This window comes from Loxodonta africana, chromosome 13, assembly GCF_030014295.1.
Source record: "Loxodonta africana isolate mLoxAfr1 chromosome 13, mLoxAfr1.hap2, whole genome shotgun sequence".
NCBI lineage: Eukaryota > Metazoa > Chordata > Mammalia > Proboscidea > Elephantidae > Loxodonta > Loxodonta africana.
Window position 1 is genome coordinate 52,829,970 of NC_087354.1, and position 20,944 is coordinate 52,850,913.

A 20,944-nucleotide genomic window follows, 5' to 3' on the forward strand; every position below is an offset into this window, starting at 1 on the left:
GAAGTCCTTTCTAGATTTCCCATTTTATGAACACCTAAAATAAATTCCTCCAGTTTGCACATGCATGTATGGAATATCAGTGTGTCAGGACTGAGGTCCCTCACTGTGCTCCCCCTCTTCAAGAGCATCCCATGTAGTTTAGGAGACTTGGTGGACAGGGAGGGGACAGGGAGGTGGAGAATGAAAAAGGGGTCAGAGGAAGACTGGAGAAATCTCTTCACCTCTGTCACTCCCTGTGGTAAAGATAGGGAACCAAACCAAACCAAGCTCGTTGCCAGTGAGTCAATTCAGACTCACAGTGACCCTACAGAACAGAGGAGAACTGCCCCATACGGTTTCCAAGGAGCAGCTGGTGGACTTGAACTGCCAGCCTTTTGGTTAGCAGCTGAGCTCTTAACCACTACGCCATCAGAACTCCAAAGATACGGAGGAGAGGGATTAATCATTACTGCTGACCCAGCTGACCACAAAGTCATCCCCTCCAGAGAGAGTTCAAAGCTAACAGCATGAACTCAATGGATGGAACTAGAAACCCAAATGGTCAGTAGCTGCAAAGGACACCCCCTCCTTCCACCACCCACCCCCAACAAAAGCTCTTTATGTTGTGACCTCCAGTGCTTTGGGGACAATTTTAGGTCTTTTAAAATATAAATGGAATGCCCATTAGTGAAAAAGAAGTTTCTACAAACACCAATATCACAAACACCAATGATAGTGCGGGAATAAATATTTATAGCCTGGGCTCTGTCACCAATATTTTCTCATTCTTACAGAGCCTGGAGCCAGACCTATGCCAATGAAAATTGATTTACACAAGAATTTCTTTCCAGTTGATAAGAAACACGTGCCTGCCTCTTTCTTCTGGAAATCCTGACAGATCACAAACTCAGTCAAACATACAAAAATTGGCTGGCTGCAGCAGCAATACCCAAATCAGACCGATTTCCCATCAATCACCATTTCGGGATCTTGGAGCCAAGCAGCAAACATCCCATCTGCAGCCTCTGCTCTGGTGAAATGTTCTCCCACGCCAGCCAAGGAACTCTGCTCTACTTCTCTGATAGAGCCGCTCTTTATTTCATTCTTTCAGATCTTTGTCATTCATTTACTCATTCATTCATTCGTTTTGCAAATAATTACTTAATAGTTACTATGTTTTCAGCTTGGGATTAGACATTGTGGGAATGGGAACTAACATTTACTGGGCACCTTCCATGTCCAGGCACTGTTATTATGCCTTATTACATTTAATTCTCACAACCACCCCGTGGTGTTGGAATTACTGTCCTCAGTCCTAGAGATGAAGAGCCTGAAGCTCAGAGAAGTAAAGCAATTTACTAGTTAATTAACTAGCTATTAACTAGTTAAATAATTCCCTAGAAAGGGAATGATACGATATTATTCTAAGTCCGCAGAAGATTACAGTCTAGATGGGGAGAGGGTGTAGACAGAGCTGAGGATAGCTAGAGCTGGATCAATAAAATCCAGCTATATAAGAAATAATTCAATAATAATGTGAGACAGGGTGACTGCATTTTGAAATGAGAGAATAGATAAGAAAGGTATAAGATGTAAAGATGATTGTGTACTGGATGGTCAATGAAGGTGGTGGGCCTATATCAAAGGCTGGAGAAGATTTGGATACAGGGAAGGGAATGAAAGAGGGGATTCCAGGGCGTGGGGTGGTGGTGAGCAAAGGCTTAGAATCAGAAATGCAAATGTAATTTGGAGGTTGGGTGGGGTGGGTGGGGTGCAGCACACCATGAGGGTACACCTGTCCAGAGTAAGGGTATCTGTTATCACAGTGCCTTGTATGTTGTTGTAGTAGTTGTTAGGTGCCATTGAGTCAGTTCCGACTCAGAGTGACCCTGCGTTCAACAGACCGAAACACTGCCCAGTCCTGCACCATGCTCACAATCCCTGTTATGCTTGAGCCCATTGTTGCAGCCACTGTATCAATCCATCTCCTAGAGGTTCTTCCTCTTATCGCTGATCCTCTGCTTTACCAAGCATGATGTCCTTCTGCAGGGACTGGTCCCTCCCGATAACATGTCCAAAGTATGTGAGATGAAGCTTCTCCATCCTTGCTTTTAAGGAGCATTCTGGCTGTACTTCTTCCAAAACAGATTTGTTCATTCTTCTGGCAGTCCATGGTATGCTTAATATTCTTTGCCAAGACCATGATTCAAAGGATGAATAAGGATCAGTCTTCCTTATTCATTGTCCCGATTTCGTATGCATATGAGGTGATTGAAAATACCATGGCTAGCGTCAGGTGCACCTTGGTTCTCGAAGTGACATCTTTGCTTTTCAACACTTCAACAGATCTTTTGCAGCAGATTTGTCCAATGCAACATGTTGATTTGCTGACTTTTTATTGTGAATCCAAGTGAAATGAAATCCTTGACAACTTTAATATTTTCTCCATTTATCATGATGTTGCTCATTGGTCCAGTTGTGAGGATTTTTATTTTCTTTTTGTTGACGTGTAATCCATACTGAAGGCTGTAGCCTTCGATCTTCATCAGTAAGTGGTTCAAGTCCTCTTCACTTTCTGCAGGCAAGGTTGTTTCATCTGTATAGCGCAGGTTGTTAATGAGTCTTCTTCCAATCCCGATGCCACACTTTCCTTCATATATTCCAGTTTCTTGGATTATTTGCTCAGCATACAGGCTGAATAAGTATGGTGAAAGGATCTAATCCTGATGCACAACTTTCCTGACTTTAAACCATGCAGTTCTGCTCTGTTCAAACAACTGCCTCTTTGTCTATGTACAGGTTCCTCATGAGCACAATCATGTGTTCTGGAATTCCCATTCTTAATAGTGTTGTCCATAATTTGTCATGATCCACACAATGAAATTCCTTTGCATAGTGAATAAAACACAGGTAAACATCTTTCTGGTATTCTCTGCTATTCAGCCAAGATCCATCTGACATCAGCAATGATATTCCTTGTTCCATGTCTTCTTCTGAATTTGGCTTGAACTTCTGGAAGTTCTCTGTAGCCACTTTTGAATGACTTCCAGAAAAATTTTACTTGCATGTGATATTAATGATATTTTTCAATAATTTCTGCATTTAGTTGGATCACCTTTCTTTGAAATAGGCATAAATATGGATCTCTTCCAGTCAGTTGGCCAGGTAGCTGTGTTCCAAATTTCTTGACATAGATGAGTGAGCACTTCCAGCGTTGCATCTGTTTGTTGAAACATCTCAATTGGTGTTCCGTCTATTCCTGAAGTCTTGTTTCTCACCAATTAATGATATCATTCAATAGTTTCTGCATTCTATTGGAGCCCTTTTCTTTGGAATGAGCACAGATATGGCTCTCTTCCAGTCAGTTGGCCAGGAAGCTGTTTTCCAAATTTCTTGTCATAGATGGGAGAGCACCTCCAGCACTTTATCCTTCTATGTAAAAAAAAAAAAAAATTCTATGTAGTCAATACTAAATAAATGCCGATGAAGGGACAATTGGATGAGTAAGAGAATGAGACAGTGAGTGAATGATGTGTAGGTGGGAGTGGAGCTGGGGAGATGTAGTGGGACTGGGTTATAGGGGGCTTTGATTGTCAGGCTGAGGAGTACATGTCCACTCACAGGAATACACTGGAATTCAGATACTCTGGAGATAGATTTGGTCTATGTAGAAGGTGGTTAGATAATTATTCCTGATGCTTTATAAAGCATACCCTAGAGTCAAATACACTAACAACAGAAATTGAAAATTCAAACTAACAAAGAATGCAAGTAACCAGAATATTTTTTAAAAGTATAACCCTGTACAGAGCTCTGGTGGCTCAGTGGTGAAATGCTGTGGCTGCTAACCAAAAGGCTGAGAGTTTGAATCCACCAGTTGCTCCTTGGAAACCCTACAGGGCAGTTGTATGTTCTACTCTGTCCTATAGAGTCGCTGTGAGTTGGAATCGACATGATGGCAATGAGTTTGTTTTTTGTTTTTTCATAATCCTTTACCAAAAAACCCAAAAAACCAAGCATCCCGTGAAGTAGAGTGCGGTTAAGTAAATTATGGGGCGAGACTGTAGATCAGTGAAGAGACAGTTGAGGCAATGATGGTGAATGTTATGACAGCTGACAGTAGGGCTGGAGAAGAGTGGATGGATTCTAGAGACACACAGAATCTGCAAGACATGGAGACTGATGGATGTGAGATGAGCGGGAGGTAGCGGTATTAGTTTCCTTGGGGTGCTGTAACAAAATACCATAAACTGGGTGGCTTGTAAGAGCAGAAATTTATTGTGCTCCCACAGTCTGGGAACTAGAAGTCAAAATTAACATGTCAGCTAGGCCATGCTCCCTCTGAAGGCTCTAGGGGAAAGTACTTTCTTGTCTCCCCAGCAACTGGTAGCCACAGGACTCCTTGGCTTGTAGATGCATCATCACATGGCTATGCTTCCTCTACCTGACTCTGACTTGGATATTGGGAAGGACATGTCTCTTCTTTATGATACTACTCACATTGGACTAGGACCCACCCTACTCCGATATGACCTCATGTTAACTTAACCAATAACATTGTCAAAGACCCCATTTCCAAACAGGGTCATGTTTACAGGTACCAGGAATTAGGACTTCAACATATCTTTTGGGGGGTACAATCTAATCCATAACAGTGGTGTTAAAGATAATTAATGTCTGGCTTTCTGGCTTGGGCAGCCAAGTGAATAAGTATGTTGTTTACTGTGGTGGGGGACCCCAGAAGGAGGAGCCGGTGTATGGGGGAAATGATAAATCCCAGTTTGAGTCTGATATCTGACTAAAGATCTTCATCAAGTAGTTGGCTATATGAGCCTGAAGCTCAGGAGAGCTATTTGAGCTAGAGATATAGATTGAAAAACCACTAACTTATAGCTAAGGAGCTCTGGTGATGCAACGGTTAAGCTCTCAGCTGCTAACCGAAAGGTTGAGGATTCGAACCCAGCAGGTGTTCTTCAGGAGAAAGACTCGTTGATCTGCTCCTGTAAAGATTACCACCTGAGAAACCCTATGGGGCACTTATACTCCATCATATAAGGTTGCTATGAGTTGGCATTGATTCAACAGCACACAGTAACAATAGCTTATTGTTGGTAAGTGAAGGCATGGCAATGGATGAGATTGCCCTGGGAGCATGTGTAGAGTGAGAAGTGAGTCAGAGGCTTGAGGAAGCCTAAAATTTCAGGAGTGAATAGAGGAATAGGAGCCCAGGATGGAGATTGATAAGGAGTGGTCAGAGAAATAAGAGAAAAACCAGGGAAGGGAGATTGTGATCAATAGCATCAGACATACCAGGAGGTCAGGTAAGAAAAATACTTCCCAATATCCATTGGGCTTGGCAACAAGAAGGCCATTGGTGACCATGGCAGGGGCAATTTCCATATAATGGTGGGGACTGAAGCCAGATCAAGTGGTTTGAGGCGCAACTGAGAAGTGAGGAGCATAGACAAGTTGTTTAAGAAGTTAGGCTGTGAAGGGGATGAGAGTAATAAGATAGCAGCTGAGAGGGTTAAGGAAAGATTTTGTTTAAAATGAGACAGACTTGAACATCTTGAAATGCTGTTAGGAGGGGAGCCAGTGGGAAGGACAGGAAAGACCTGAAAGGAAATATGCCAAAATGTTAACAGTAGTTACCCATGGGTGATGGAATTACAAATGATTGATATTATCTTCAAGAGGCCTTTGAATGTTCAAAGACAAGCCAAATTATGTTAATGGAGTTTGCATATTGCCTATTTTATTGCTACCAAATCCTCCAAAATGTGTCCATTTACATACTGCATCACTCAGATATGCAGAGACCTGATGAATGGGAATATCCTACTGCCTGACTACACTGGACAGCGGAGGGCTTAGCCTAAAGCCAGCGTTCGAGATGGCCCCAATGATCCCTATCTCCTCTTATTCAAGCCTTTGTGTAATCCCTTCCCACGGTGAGTCAGGGCTGGTCTGTGTGACCAATAGAATATGGTAGATGAGTCAATGTGTGCTTTTCAAGGCTAGGCCATAAAAGGCATTGCCGCTTCAGCCTTGATCTATTGTATTGCTTGCTCTGGAGGGAACCAGCTGCCATATCTTAAGGACAATCAAGCAGCCTCATGGAAAGGCCCACATGGAAAGAAACTGGGCCCTGGCCAACTTGCCAGTCATACAAGTTCGCCATCTTGGAAGTGAATCCTCCAGCGCCTGGTCAAGCCTTCAGATGCAGCCTCAGCTTACATAGGACTGCAACCTCATCATAGGCCCTGAGCAGAACCACCAGCTGGGCTGCCCCCAAATTTCTGATCCATAGAAATCACTAAAGATATGAAATGACTATTGTTGTTTTAATCTGCTATGTTTTCAGGTGTTTTGTTATGCAAAAATAGGTAACGAATGCAGGCTCCTTACACCTTTTACAGGGCCTATGGGGGGTGGGGGTGAGGGGGCTTCAGCCACTAGAAGACAGTCTGGATGCAACAGCACTTCAAAAATGAATGTATCGAGTGGGTAGGAGAGAGATGCTGATGAAGAGTGAGCTATTTGTATCAGGTGGACACTTGAGACTGTGTTGGCATCTCCTGTCTGGAGGGGGAATGGGAGGATAGAGAGAGTTAGAAGCTGGCAAAATTGTCACGAGAGACTGGGAGGGCTGACTAATTAGGGGGAGAGCAAGTGGGAGTACGGAGTAAGGTGTATACAAACTTATATGTGACAGTTTGACTTGATTTGTAAACGTTCACTTGAAGCTCAATAAAAGTTAATAAAAAAAATGAATGTATCGGCTTTGTGTTAGAGTTCAGTAATTAGCCACATGCTCAGACATCCTTCTATGTGTGTAGCACAACCTTTACTATTCCACTAAAAAAGACTGATAACACCAGTTATTTTATAGATAACATTTGGCGTGCGTGTGTTGTATATGACTCAGCTAGGAGTCAAGTGTGTGCGGAGGTTTCTGATGCCATGGTTTCAGGGTATAATTTTGGTGGAAGTGGACTTCAATAGTTTCAGACTGCATAATTGATGACATTCCACTTCCATGACAACTGCTAATTAATCATGCCTGTTAGCATGAACTTGTAGCTGGTGGGGGTGTGGGTCTACTTAGGTCACTTGGGAGAGCAAATTATGTTAGGCTTTCATCTTGTAAAATAATTGGGGGTGGGAGGGAGGGGTGAGGTGGGGGTGTGCCTCCATGGAAGCAGCAGACCATGAATTCGGCACCTGGGCTTGTCAAAAGCTCCCTAAAGTAAGTAAGGTCTTTTTCAGTTGTTTTCCCACTGGTGGCACAGTAAAAACCCCCAAACCAAACCAGGTACCCTTGAGTCAATTCTCACACATGCTGACCCCATGTGTTTCAGAGTACAGCTGTGCTCGATAGAGTTTTCAACGGCTGATTTTTCCAAAGAAGATCATCAGGGCTTTCTTCTGTTTTGCCTCTGGGTGGACTTGAACCGCCAACCTTTCCCTTAGTAGGCAGCACTGAACTGCGCAACCCAGGACTCTTTTGCTGGTACAGTACCTGGCACATCATATCGGCTTATTAAATATTTCTTGAATAAATAATGTTTGAATAAATAGTAATTCCATTGCTCCTCCTCCCTCACTCTACTCTTAGGGTTTTGTCAAAACTCTTTAGAAGATCTTTAGCTCTGTGGAGGGGAGTTGAGGAAAAGTGTTTCACAAGGGAGTTGAAGCATGTCCATGGGGCCAATATGACAGTAGAATTAAGAGTGACAACATTTTGGCTACCCCTCTCCGCAGAAAGGGAAACTGGAGGGTATGGAATTGGGCTTCTTGCACAGAGCCCTCTCCTCTTTTGGAGTACAGTGGGCCAGGCACTCAATCAATGCTTGTGGAATGAATCAACGGAAGGCCAACAGGGAGTGTGTTCCCAACAGTCATAGTAGCAGAGGCTCTGGGGGTACCTGGGACATCTGAGGAAAGGTCTAGTGTGCAGGTGTGAAGGGACTCAAGTGAGATGGATTAGGCATCCATGAAGGCCCTCTGATTTTGTTTTGGGACTGACAGGTAGAACATGGCAGATGGGAGATGCTTTGGTTTCCCAACAAGCTTGGCCAAGTCTCCGTCTCTCCTCCTGAAGCCAGTCCGTGGATTTGTGCCTGGCCATTGTGATCATTTCCAGAAGGAAGCAAAAATACTGTTTACACGCCTGCATCCTTGCCACTGCAGGGCAGGAGAAGCCACTTGCTAGGCCAGACAAAGGCATTCCTGGCTCACCCTGGGGCATTCTTTGAGCTTATCACCTGGACCTGATGACAAGAGGCAGGAATTGTCGTGGGACTCGTGGGCCAGGAAGCTTTGGCAGATCAGAGCAGGGACCCAGATCATGTGGATAGACACACTGCTGTTCCCACCAGCAGCTCTTTAACTTCCATGATGACCTAAAGAGATCAGCCTGAGAGATGGATGGCTGGAGACTGGTGGAAACACTTGTCCTGGATTTGGGTAAACTGGGGACACCAGGCTGCCTACTGTTGGAATGTTTGTAGCAAGAACACTTGTTTCTGAAGGCAGGTACCTCATAATAACCAATGCTTCCCTTTCCAGTTATAAACATCTGAGGCGTCTGGTTCTGCAAGAGGACAACACAAGATTCAGAACAACTGTGAGTCCAGGCCTGCCCAAGGGCTACGGGTGAGTTGGGCAACATGGTCTCTGGTGCTGTCAGGTGTCTGTCTGTGGAGCACAATTTAAATCCATAGATGCCCCTGTGTTTACTCCTCTATTCTATTAAGATCTTTCTGTAAAGGATCTGTCTTAGATTGGGCAAAGCAAAACCAGTAAAGCATATAAATACATATATATATATATATATATATACACACACAGAGATTTATATTAAGGAAATGGCTCACATGGTTGTAGAGATTGGAATGTTCCATGTCTGTAGGTCAAGCTGGAGGCTTCTTCTGATTCACATAGCCACAGGGGCTGGTGAACCCAAGATCAGCAGGTCAGACAGCAGGACTCTGGCTCACAGGCTGCAAAGACCAATGGATCCTAAGATCAGCAGGCAAGATGGCAGGTAAGCTGCTAGCCTAAGTCCCAAGAATCAGAGGTCAGATGAACAGGGGCCAACTGCAGGATCCAGAGTGAGCAAAAGCCCACAAGCCTTGCTAGAAAGTCCATCTATATTGGATGCAGGCCACACCCCCAAGGAAACTCCATTTCAACTGATTGGCTACTCACAGCAGATCCCAGCATGGAGGTGATCACATTATATCAAATCTCACCATGGAAGTGATCACATCATCATACAACTGCCAAACATATACGTCATAACTGCCAAACCGCTGAGAATTACAACCCAGCCAAGATGACACACAGCCTTAACCATCACAGGATCTGATCTCAATCATGTATAACATAGCGAGAATAAGAACAGCCCCATGGAGATTCTTTTCTCTGACTGTGGCTTTAATGACTTGAAGTATTACGAGGCAATCTAATTTGATTAATCAGAGGCCACAGTAAAAATATCACTTAATTCCAAGAAATTCTGGTCTTGGTACTTTAGAAAAAAATAAACATGTCTACTTTTTCAAAGTACTTTCAAAGTACATTATCTAACTTCATAACCATCTTATAACTTTGGGAGGTAAGCTGGATAACTCTTTTTGTCCCCATGTTGCAGAAAGGAAACTTAGGCGGAGAATGTAAATGACATGCCCAAGCTCCACGATGAATTAAGAGGCTGGCATTAGCATGAAGAGCTCCTACTCAGACACAAAGGTCCTTCCAGGGGACCGTGCATTTCTGTATAGGCCAAAAACAGCTCCACCATTGGCCTTTTCTGCTGTGTGCCAAGTTCTTCATGTCTGTACTTCTTTTAATCCACACAACAATCCTAGTAGTAGGTGATGTTGCCCCCATTTCACAGATGTAGAGATAGGGGCTCAGAGAATTTGAGCAACTTGTCCAATTTCTCATAGCCAGGAAGTGGCAGTGCTGAGATTTCAATTCGCGTCTCTCTAACACCTAGCTGGTGCCCTTGCTCTTACCAGTATGAGTCCATTTTCAACCATGGTAACCCCATGGGTGTCAGAGTAGAACTGTGCTCCACAGGGTTTTCAATGGCTGATTTTCGGAAGCAGATTACCAGGTCTTTCTTCCAGGGTGCCTCTTGGTAGACTTGAACCTCCAATCTTTCGGTTACCAGTCAAGTGTTTTAACCATTTACACCAGCCAGGGCCTCCACTTTGCTCTTTGTGGGTCATTTAGAGATTCCTGGATCCCCAGCCCCATCTCAGCACCTGAGCAGAGGGGAACAAGAATTATACCCAAGTCTGTAGCTCCCAGACCTCCAGCTCTACAGGAACAGATGACAGGTGACATATGAGGGCTTTTCCAGGTCCCAGTGGCACAGCGAGTTTCCACATGATCTACTGAGTTGGTTGGAGAAAAAAAAAAGTGCAACTTTGGCTTTTTGAGATCCCATCACATTTTAGTGATTTATCATCCTATAAAGGCAGAGAGGAGCTAAATGAATAGATAAACAGATACACAAAGAAATAGATAAGTAAATAAAACAAACAAACGAATCACAGAATCAATTTCCCGTGGAGAGAAGGGGCCCAGCCCCTGCTGCACTGTTTATTTGTATAGGATGGCTGATGGAATTCCTCGCCTGGAATGCCTCGGGTGATGGTCCTCTGAATTCCTTGTCTGTGCTGTCACAAGACAGTGAGTCTTGTAAGATCAGGAAAGGATTTCAGGCTGTGCTGCCGACTCCCCACCTCCACACTCTTGCCCCACCTCCATGAGCCTGGTAACTAGAAGGCAAAGGTCATAGCTGCTGTAGAAAACCTACCCAGCAATTCATTGATGTAGTCAGAAGTTCTCCCAGCTCATCTATTTTCATTCATTCATTCATAAAACATTTACTCAGTGTCCATTTGTACAAGGCATCATGTTAAATGTACAAGTAATAATAATGATAATAACTAGCTAATACTTAGTGACCCTATTATCTGTTGCCTCACATGCATGCGAAAGCTGGACAATAGAAAAAGAAGACCGAAGAATAATTGATGCGTTTGTATTGTGGTGTTGGTGAAGAATATTGATTACACCATGGACTGCCAGAGAAACAAACAAATCTGTTCTTCTAAGCCAGAGTGCTCCTTAGGAGCAAGAATGGCTGGACTTCATCTTGCTTACTTTGGATACACCATTAGAAGAGACCAGTCACTGGAGAAGGACATCATGCTTGGTAGAGGGTCAGCAGAAAAGGGGAAGACCCTCAAGGAGATGGATTGACAAAGTGGCTGCAACAATGGGTTCAAGCATAGCAATGGTTGTGAGGATGGCTCAGAACCAGGCAGAGTTTCGTTCTCTTATACATGGGGTCACTCTGAGTCAGAGCAGACTTGAGGGCACCTAACAACAACAAGAACTACGTCCCCAGGCACTGTTGTAAACGCTTGACTTATAATAACTCATCTCACCCTCCTACCATTCCTATGAGGTCGGTAAGCTCTCCCCCCCTTCACAGATTAATAAAACGAGGCACAGAGAGGTAATGTGTCTTGGCCAAGGCTACATACAGGTTTGCACCCAGTCTGCCTGCATGCAACGGAACGCTCTTACCCATTAGGGAACACCATTTCCACAAAGGTGAGTAAGCCTGACTGACAGAGGTATGGACCAATGCCTGGGAGTGCTGAGAAGAGAGGGACCATCTGCCTAGGAGAGGCTGGTGGTGAGCGAAGTCTTCAGTCAGGAGACAGCTTGTGACCTGAGAGTTCATCTCAGCCTTGAAATGCTTTATTGTAGTATGATCAACGGCTGCTCCCTCATCTCTCCATGGGAATGGAGTAACAGTAAGGACAACAGTTGGAGTAGTTTAGTGGTAGGAGCAATAGCAGTAGCAGCAATGGTAATAATAATCACGACGCAGTGCTTAATTCACCCAGCGTTGTGGAATGGATCCAAGACTCTAGCTCTGCAAGTTTCCCTGGTGTCGTTGGTGTTAGTTGCCATGGACTCTGCTCTGACTCACGATGACCTTATGTATCACAGAACGTGATGTTGCCTGGTCCTTCGCCATCCCTGATAAATGAAGCCTAATCTTTAAAGGGTAACATTGGTGCTGGCTGCAGCCTATGTTATGTCTTTTAAGCCTCTCAGTGATTCGCTGGGGCAACTCTTACTATTCCCATTATGCAAATAAGGAAACTGAGACACAGAGTGTTCAGTAACTTGCATACTTCAGTGGCCTGGTTAGGATGGAGCTGGACTTGAATCCCAAATCTATGGTCTTCCTATTTCACCTTGCTACCCTTTTTAATTGAAATCTTTCTAAAATATGCCACATTTATACCTTCCTTAGTAAACAGCTGAGCCTGTTCTTGCTGACCCCAGCCATCACTGTGAACACCAAGGCATGACCCAGTAATCAGCTTGAGCTATCACTGACTTGGCCCAAACTGCCCTGTGCTGTCTCCTTCCCCCGGGATACTTTTACTTTTGGTAGTTGTTCAGTTTTATGGGTGATAGAGTTTTATTGCCCTATAAATAGCCCAGCGTGTTCTGTTCTCAGAGTTGTTGTTTTTTAGATTCCCACCTTGTGACCTTTATTCTCTGTCACCAGTTCTTGAAGCCAGTTGCCTGTGCATCTATTTCCACCACCTCCATGCACCCAGACCAGCATGACCCCTGTCTCTGGAATTTAGGGCGGAACGAGATAAAGGTTGCCCAAGAAAACCAAGGATTGTGTTTAAAGTTAAGTCGGATATGATCTGTGCCCAAGGAACAATAAAGAGCATGAGGTCTGTGGCATCTCTTTAGATTGGGCCTCCCGGCTGTCTTGCTTCCAGATTTATACCTCCCAAAAGCACTGCGTTGTAGGTGGACAGAATGCTATTTCCACAGCTTGACAGAACTGAAGACAGAAACTCAGGGATAATAAGTGATTCGCTTAGGGTCACACAAAATTATGAATTGGAACTTCAAATCAGATTTCTTACTGCCTAGCTTCCTGCCATTCTCATTGGGCTAGTGACCAATCAGACAAGATGGAGTTGAAAAGGTCCTTGGAGTCAGAGCTTGTAAGTTTAAAGGGTCCTCAGACAACTGCCTTGTCTCAAAAGCTTCTCTGTTGTGGACACCACAGCTACTCTGTGAGATGGCCATTCAAAGCCACTAGAGCTTATTAATGCCATGTTGTTTTTGTTGTTGTATGCCGTCCAGTCAATTTCGACTCATAGGGATCCATAGGACAGGGTAGAACTGTCCCATAGGATCTAAGGAGTGGCTGGTGGATTTCAAACTGCAGACCTTTTGGTTAGCAGCCTGGCTGTTAACCACTGCGCCACCAGGGCTCCCATTAATGCCACAGCAGTAATTAATTTATCATTCATTCATATGGGTGTCATATTTCAAGTGTTTGAGCCTTTAAGATTCAAATGAAATAGCTTCAACCTCGCTTCAAGTGTGGTGGGCTCCTCATTCTCCCTTCCCACTCACCCCTCATTTTCCTGTGGATTCTGCTAGGGATTAAGTTTTCCTCTGCAACCTTGGGTTCTGAGCACCAGCTTCTGTTGAATTAATTTGGTGGATGGACCAAATCCTGTCCCTGTTCTGTCTGGCTTCACTCCAGATGGGCAACACAGCTCCATCTCTTTCATTTCCCAGAGAAAACCCTGCCAACGCAGGGTGCAGCAGATCTCACTGAACACTGAGAACAACAGCAAGAGATGGTTACATCACAGTCTATAAGCCACAGATTCAAATATTAAACTTTCTTGTTCTTAAAAAGTCCCTTGGTCTGTTGACTCAAGTTTCTGCCATGTTTACTGGCCCTCTCCCCTCCTCCCCCCACCCAAAGTTCATTTCTTATCTTGAGCAAGAAATTCTGCTCTCTCTAACCCTACTTCTCCAGATAACACTTTTCTTTCAGTCACATATTCATTTATTCAACAAGGATTAAGCAATATCAACCACAAGACACCATGCCAAGTACTGCTGAGGATACAAAGATGAGTTAGACACAGATCCTGTGCCCCCAGAAGTGATAATCTTGTAGAGGAGACAAGATACATACTGTTCACCAGAACAAATGGTGGAATGTGTCTAGAAATTGAAATTTGTGGGAAGAGAGGCCATGCTATAGGTGATCTGATGACCTGGGTCCAGAAGGGATTGGACCTTCCCTCAGAGGGGGAGGGAAAATCTGAAGTCTGAAGCAGGACAACTTTGGTGAAGTGCCATAGCTGGGAACTGAGAGGAACTGAGGGGTGGCAGGAAGGGCCTGAGTACCTGGAGTACAGCACCCAAAGAAGGAAGAAGGGCAAGAGAAGTCCATGGATCAATATTTATCCCTCCCTCTCCCCACCTCCAAATTCTGACTCTCCTATCAGTCTGGGCTATGGGAGGAGTGAGGAGGGAAGCAGGCCCCCCTCCTTGGGCAGCATGGCTTGGACCTTGTGGACTGTCTGATAACAGTTACCCTCAAGGTCATCAACCTCAACTCTGTACGTAACTATTAGAGGAAGCACCTGGCACACGGCAGGTGCTCGAGGTCTATGTGCTAACTGAATCAGTGGACGATGGGCAGTACTGACCGTGGGCTGCTGAATCTTTTGGATTTGGTACAAGATATCATTTTTCTCCATGAAAGGGTAGAAAGATGTAAGAACTGGGCTTGGGCTCATGAGATCTGGGTTTTAATTGTGGCTCTTTTACCTTCAAGGTTGGGCAGGAAGTCACTTACCCATTCACTTATTCATTTCATTGATTCATTCAATGAGCACTAAGAGTACCCACTCTCTATCTGACCCTAGGCAATGAAAGTCAACTAGGAGCTCAAGTTTTGTGGGACAGACAGTAACATACCCAAATGACGAAAATGTAATTTTATAAGTATTAGACCAGAGAGGTTCTGTGGGATTCCTCACAAGTGTTGTGGGATCAGAGGGGATGGCGTGACTGTCCCAACCTCCCTTTGACCAGCCTACCTGGACAGTCTAATTTAAAACAATATCCTTGGATGTATTTAAATTATTTATACCCCTCAAAACCAAACCAAGCCCGTTACTGTTGAGTCGATTCCAACTCAGCAACTGTCTAGGACAGGGCCGAACTGCCCACAGGGTTTCCAAGGAGTGGCTGGTGGATTCGAACTGCCGACCTTTTCTTAGCAGCCGAGTGCTTAACTACCGTGCCACCAAGGCTCCATTTATACCCTATGACACTGGAAATAGTGAACTCTGCTTCTTCATTCTGAGAAGTATCCTTGCACCAGGAGTACTATGTAGGATATATGGATTCCGTTTAAAGAAAAAGCATAAACTGGGTTTTCTTTGATCCTGTCCACTTAATGGACCCCAGGTGAATTTGGCAGGAGGGTACCCCTGTAAGTGGGAGAAGGCTCCAGCCGGCTGCCGAGGAGGGACATCCGGTGCTGCGTGGAGTGGAGGGTGCAGAAGACAGCCGAGCTCCATCGGGGCTGCAGTAGTGACACGCACTCCTTGTTCCAGCCAGGCACTGGGACTTGGATTCTGTTTTTATTATGCATGTGTGTACGTGTCTGTATAACATATGTTCACGTTGAAGAAAAGACTGCAAGGACACATACCAAAACGTTGCAAATAATAGCTGCTGGTTGAGCCCTTGCTATATACCAACCGCTCGTTAAGTATTACTTCAGTTAATCCTCATAACAAACCCATGCGGTTAAGTAGTACCCTGTTTTACAGACTAGGAAAATGAGGCAAAAAGAGGTGGAGTTCTTGCCTGAGGTGGCAAAGTAGCAGATAATGAACCTGGCTGTTGACTTGAAGTCCCAGTTGCCACAGAGAGTATCCTCAACAGGTAGGATATTGGGGGACTTTTAATCTCTGGGTGGTTTTTAATTTTTTCTTCTTGCTTATACATATTTTATAAATTTTGTTCGATGAAGAAATATTACCTTTGTAATCAAGGAAGAGAGAGAAAGAGCGAGAGAGGGTTGAAACATCTCTCCCCTTTCCCCATTCCTTCAGAACCAGCCTAGGGGATAAGGAATCCCTGGGTGGTGCAAATGGGTAAAGTACTCGGATGCTAACCAAAAGGTTAGAGGGTCAAGGCTACCCAGAGGCACCTCAGAAGAAAGGCCACTGGAAACCCTATGGAGCGCAGTTCTACTCTGACACGCATGGGGTCACCAGGAGTCGGAGTCAGCCTGATGGCCACTGGTGGTTTTTCTAGGGGACTAGCTCAAGTTTTCTTGCGTCCATCCTCTCAACATTCCTGAGGTACCACCAATGTCTGGCCCTCTGCCAGAGATGTTGTCAGAAGGAGCTGACAGTATAATGCGGGGTTTTCTTCTCTAACAGTGGGGTTTTACCTTTTAAGATGAAAGAGTCAGGATCACTAAGAAGATAGAGGTGGGTCAAGATGTGAGTGTGGCCCACATGACTTTGGTTATTAAAGACATATACGTAAGATTAAAAATAGAGGAGCCCTGGTAGTGTAGTGGTTAAAAGCTTGGCTGCTAACCAAAAGGTCAGCAGTTCAAATCCACCAGCTGCTCCATGGAAGCCCTATGGGGCAGTTCTACTCTGTCCTACAGGGTCGCTAGGAGTTGGAACTGACTCAACGGCACCTAACAACAATAACAAGATTTAAAATAGCCAGATTTCAGTGTTAAAAATAATTCCCATTTTTGAAGAGCCCAATTAAGGTAGAAAAAGTTACTGAGGAGAAAAGAAAATGAAAATAAGAACGTGGAAGGCAGCTGCCAGGAAAGGAGGTGTAACATACACGCAGGACAGACTGAAACGACTGTAGACAAATGCAGGTGTAACTGCAGCAAAACAATTGGAAACCTAGAAGAAATGGGTGATTTCTTGGTGAAACATTAGTAGCATCAATACGAGATGAAAAACTTGGATAGGTCAATGCCATAAACTTATATACAAACTTGATAAATTTAGGGCAAAACCAAAAACTAGATAATCTAACATGTGCATAAAAATACTAACCTATCCTTACAAATCTGGGATAAACCCTTTGGGGCAAAGTGTGCTATTCTTTTGATATAATGTTAATGTTTTATTTAGGCTTTTCCTCCTTTATTCATCAGCTGATTAAAGGAGGAAGACATGTGATGAGATCAACAGAGGCTGACAAGGCAGTCGATAAAATTCAGCGGCCTTTCTCAATAAAACCCTGAGAAGAGTGGGTGGAAATAAACATTACCACATTATTACAAAAGGTGACACACTAAAAACATTTCCATTTAAATGGCTACCGTTCACATTATTATTCAGAATTGCTTTGGAGGTTCTAAGTGGGTGCAAGAAGACAAGAAAGCGACATCGTTTGTATAAAAATTTTGGCAAAAAGAAGAAATAAAATTGCCCCTTTTTGCTGATGCTATGATTGCATTCAGAAAACCCAAGTATTCCTCTAACCCAGTTCCATCGAGTCCTAGAGTTGGTAAAACAAACAAACAAACAAACAAAAAATACAACCAAAATTAATTAAGAAGAAAAAATTAGTCTGGGTACTGAGATAAAACCAAAAAAACCAAACCCACTGCCGTAGAGTCGATTCTGACTCATAGCGACCCTATAGGACAGAGTAGAACTGCCTGACAGAGTTTCCAAGAAGGTGCCTGGCAGATTCAAACTGCCAAACTTTTTGGTTAGCAGCCGTAGCACTTAACCACTACGCCACCAGGGTTTCTGGGTACTGAGATAAATACCTTTTAAAAAATAGAATTTCTCTCTATACTAACAATAGACTAGCCATAGAGAGAAACGGGAAAATAATTCATTCATAACAGTATCAAAACTAACAAACTTAGGAATAAATTTGAAAAGAAAGGTCCAAGAACTATATGAAGAAAACTTAATATTATATTGAAAATCTTAAAGAAGAGCCAAATAAATGGAAAGATGGCCCATATTCTTGGATAGGAAGATTAACACAATTTTAGTACAATGTCAATTAGACTGTCAATGATCACAGTCCTTCTGAAAACAAGGGTTTGATTATAGCATTGAGAAGTATAAAAAGGGAGACGGGGGCTTGACAAGATATTGAAACCTGTCACAACACCTGAAAATCAAAGGCAGCCTAGTGTCAGCACAGGAAAAGACAAATGGGACAATGGAACAAAAAGAAAGCCCCAGAATACTCACAGTGTTTATGTTACTGCAGTATATGACAAGGGTGACATGTTATTTCAGCTGAAATGACTGTTTCTTTAACAAACAGCAATGCTATAACTGGCCATTCATCTGAAAGAATTGAAGCTGACTCCCTACCCCGAACTGCATTTGTAAATAAATTCTAGATCAATTAAAGGCCTAAGTGTAAAAAAAAAAAAAAAAAAAAAAAGCAGAAAATCTGGGACAACACATATAACACCTTTTCAACCAAGACAACAACCAACCCCAGAAGCTATAAATAAAGACAGACATATATTTTAACATTAAATCTGAAAACAAGTATACAACAAAGGATATCATGAACAAGATAAAAAAGCAAATGATAAACTGGGGGTCGCATCACATACGACAGATAAAGAGTTAAAATCTACAATGCTTATTGTCGTTGGTGGTGGGTACCATTGAGTCAATTAAAAAAAAATTTACTGTGATTTTGGTGAAAGTTTATAGCACAAACTAGTTTCTCATTCAAAAATTTATACACACATTGTTTTTGCGACACTGGTTGAAATCCCCACAATGTGTCAGCCTTCTCCCCCTTTCCACTTGGGGTTCACTGTGTCCGTTCGTTCGGTTTTCCTGTACGTTTCTGCCGTCTCATCTTTGCTTTTGGGCAGGTGTTGCCCATTTGGTCTCGTATACTTGACTGATCTGAGAAGCATGTTCCTCATGTATGTTACTCCTCATGTATGTTATTGCTAGTTTTATAGGCCTGTCTAATCTTGGCTGCAAGGTGGTCTTCGGGAATGGCTTCAGTTCTGAGTTAGCAGGATGTCCAGGGGCCATAGTGTCAGAGGTTCCTCCAGTCTCTATCAGACCAGTAAGTCTGATCTTTTTTGTGAATTTAAATTTTGTTCCGTATTTTTCTCCTGCTCTGTCCGGGACCCTCTATTGTGATCCCTGTCAGAACAGTTGGTGGCGGTAGCCGGGCACCATCTAGTTCTTCTGGACTTACGGTGGTGGAGGCTGTGGTCCATGTGGTCCATTAGTCCTCTGGACTAATATTTTCCTTGTGTCTTTGGTTTTCTTCATTCTCCATTGCTCCGGATGGGATGCGATCAGTAGATGTATCTTAGATGGCCACTCACAAGCTTTTAAGACCCCAGATGTTACTCACCAAAGTAGGATGTAGAACATTTTCTTTATGAGCTATCTTATGTCGTTGACCTAGATGTCCCCCAAGACCATAGTCCCCAGCCCTCAGCCCAAGTAACTCATTCCCTCAAGATGTTTAGATGTGTCTAGGAAGCTTCTATGACTTTGCCTTAGTCAAGTTGTGCTGACTTTCTCTATATTGTGTTGTCTTTCCCTTCACAAAAGTTAACACTTGTCTGCTAACTAGTGATTTCCCCTCCCCACTCCTCCCCTTCCTTGTAACCATCAAAGATGACTTTTTTCTGTGTGTAAACCTTTTCTTGGGTTTTTATAATAGGGGTTTCATACAATATTTGTCCTTTTGTGATTGTCTTATTTCAGTCATAGAATCGTTTTTGACTCATAGTGAGCCTAGATGACAGAGAACTTCCCCGTAGGTTTTCTAGGCTGTTGTTTCTAGGCTACGCTCCTCTGGGACATGGAAGCAGGGCCGCTGACTGCTGAGACCCCGAGGACCCATTGTGCAAGCATGTTCCTGGGTTCCGAACACTTGGCAGTGCAGCTCCGGCGTTTCCTTGGCTTCTGCTCTGGGCCTCCTTTCAGGAATTCCGGGAGAGAGAGAGGAGACAGCAGGAAGCAGCATGAGCTTGAAGGTCCCCTTTTGGGGCAGGAGACCAAGCCCTGCTGTAGCTAGCACAGAAGAGAGAAGGAAAGTTTATCATGGACAGGGCTGAGCCACTGCTAAGGGAGCTCAGGTACTGATGGGATAGAAGAATCTCTCCTTATGTGGGGGTGATTAGTCCAGCGCAGCCACGGCTCTACACTGCATCTGAAACGTGAAAGCTCTCAAAGACAGACCACTACAGGACAACTCTGCCTGAGGGGTGCCGCTTCTGACCTTTCGCAAGTGGTCTTCTCAGCTTTGGGGGACACTGGCGAAGTCTCCCATAGTGCCTTGCACTAAGTAGTTGCTCAATAAACACGTGGTGAGGTACGTCCTGCGTCTTCCCCAGAACACAGGTGACAGGCCACACATGAACCCCCCTGCCTTCACTCACTTGTCAGCACGGTCTCACTTATCAGATTAATTCACAGAACTACTGCAAATTACTAGAAAATTTCCCTCTGATTCTCTGGGGTGCCTCAGGCTTTGGCAGGATAAGACAGGAGCAGATATGTTTTGAGGCCTGGGGCAGAGGAGAGAAGGGAAGAAGGCAGGAAGAGATAGAGAAAGGGGTGGAGGAAGGAGGAAAGAAAGCCATTGTAGAAAGACTGGGAGACCTCAAAGACAGCCAATGGTAAGGGCAACGATAATGATAATTGCCATTAACTAAGAACTTCCTAAGGCCTTGGGAGGAATCCCTGGTTGGTGCAAATGGTTAATGGGCTTGGCTGCTAACCGAAAGGTTGGAGGTTCAAATCTACCCAGAGGTACCTCGGAAGAAAGGCCTAGTGATCTACTTCTGAAAAATCAGTCACTGAAAACCCTGTGGTGCACAGTTCTACTCTGACGCACACAGGGTCAAACTGACTTGAAGGCAACCAGTATTGGTGCCAGTGACGATTTGAGAGACAGATCATTTCCCCACTTGCTCTGCAGGGGTGTTTGTGGGGTTACTTTCAATTTTAATTTTGAATCCCCAGGTCCGTAAGCAGCAGGAAGGGATCACTGGGCCCATGACAGATAC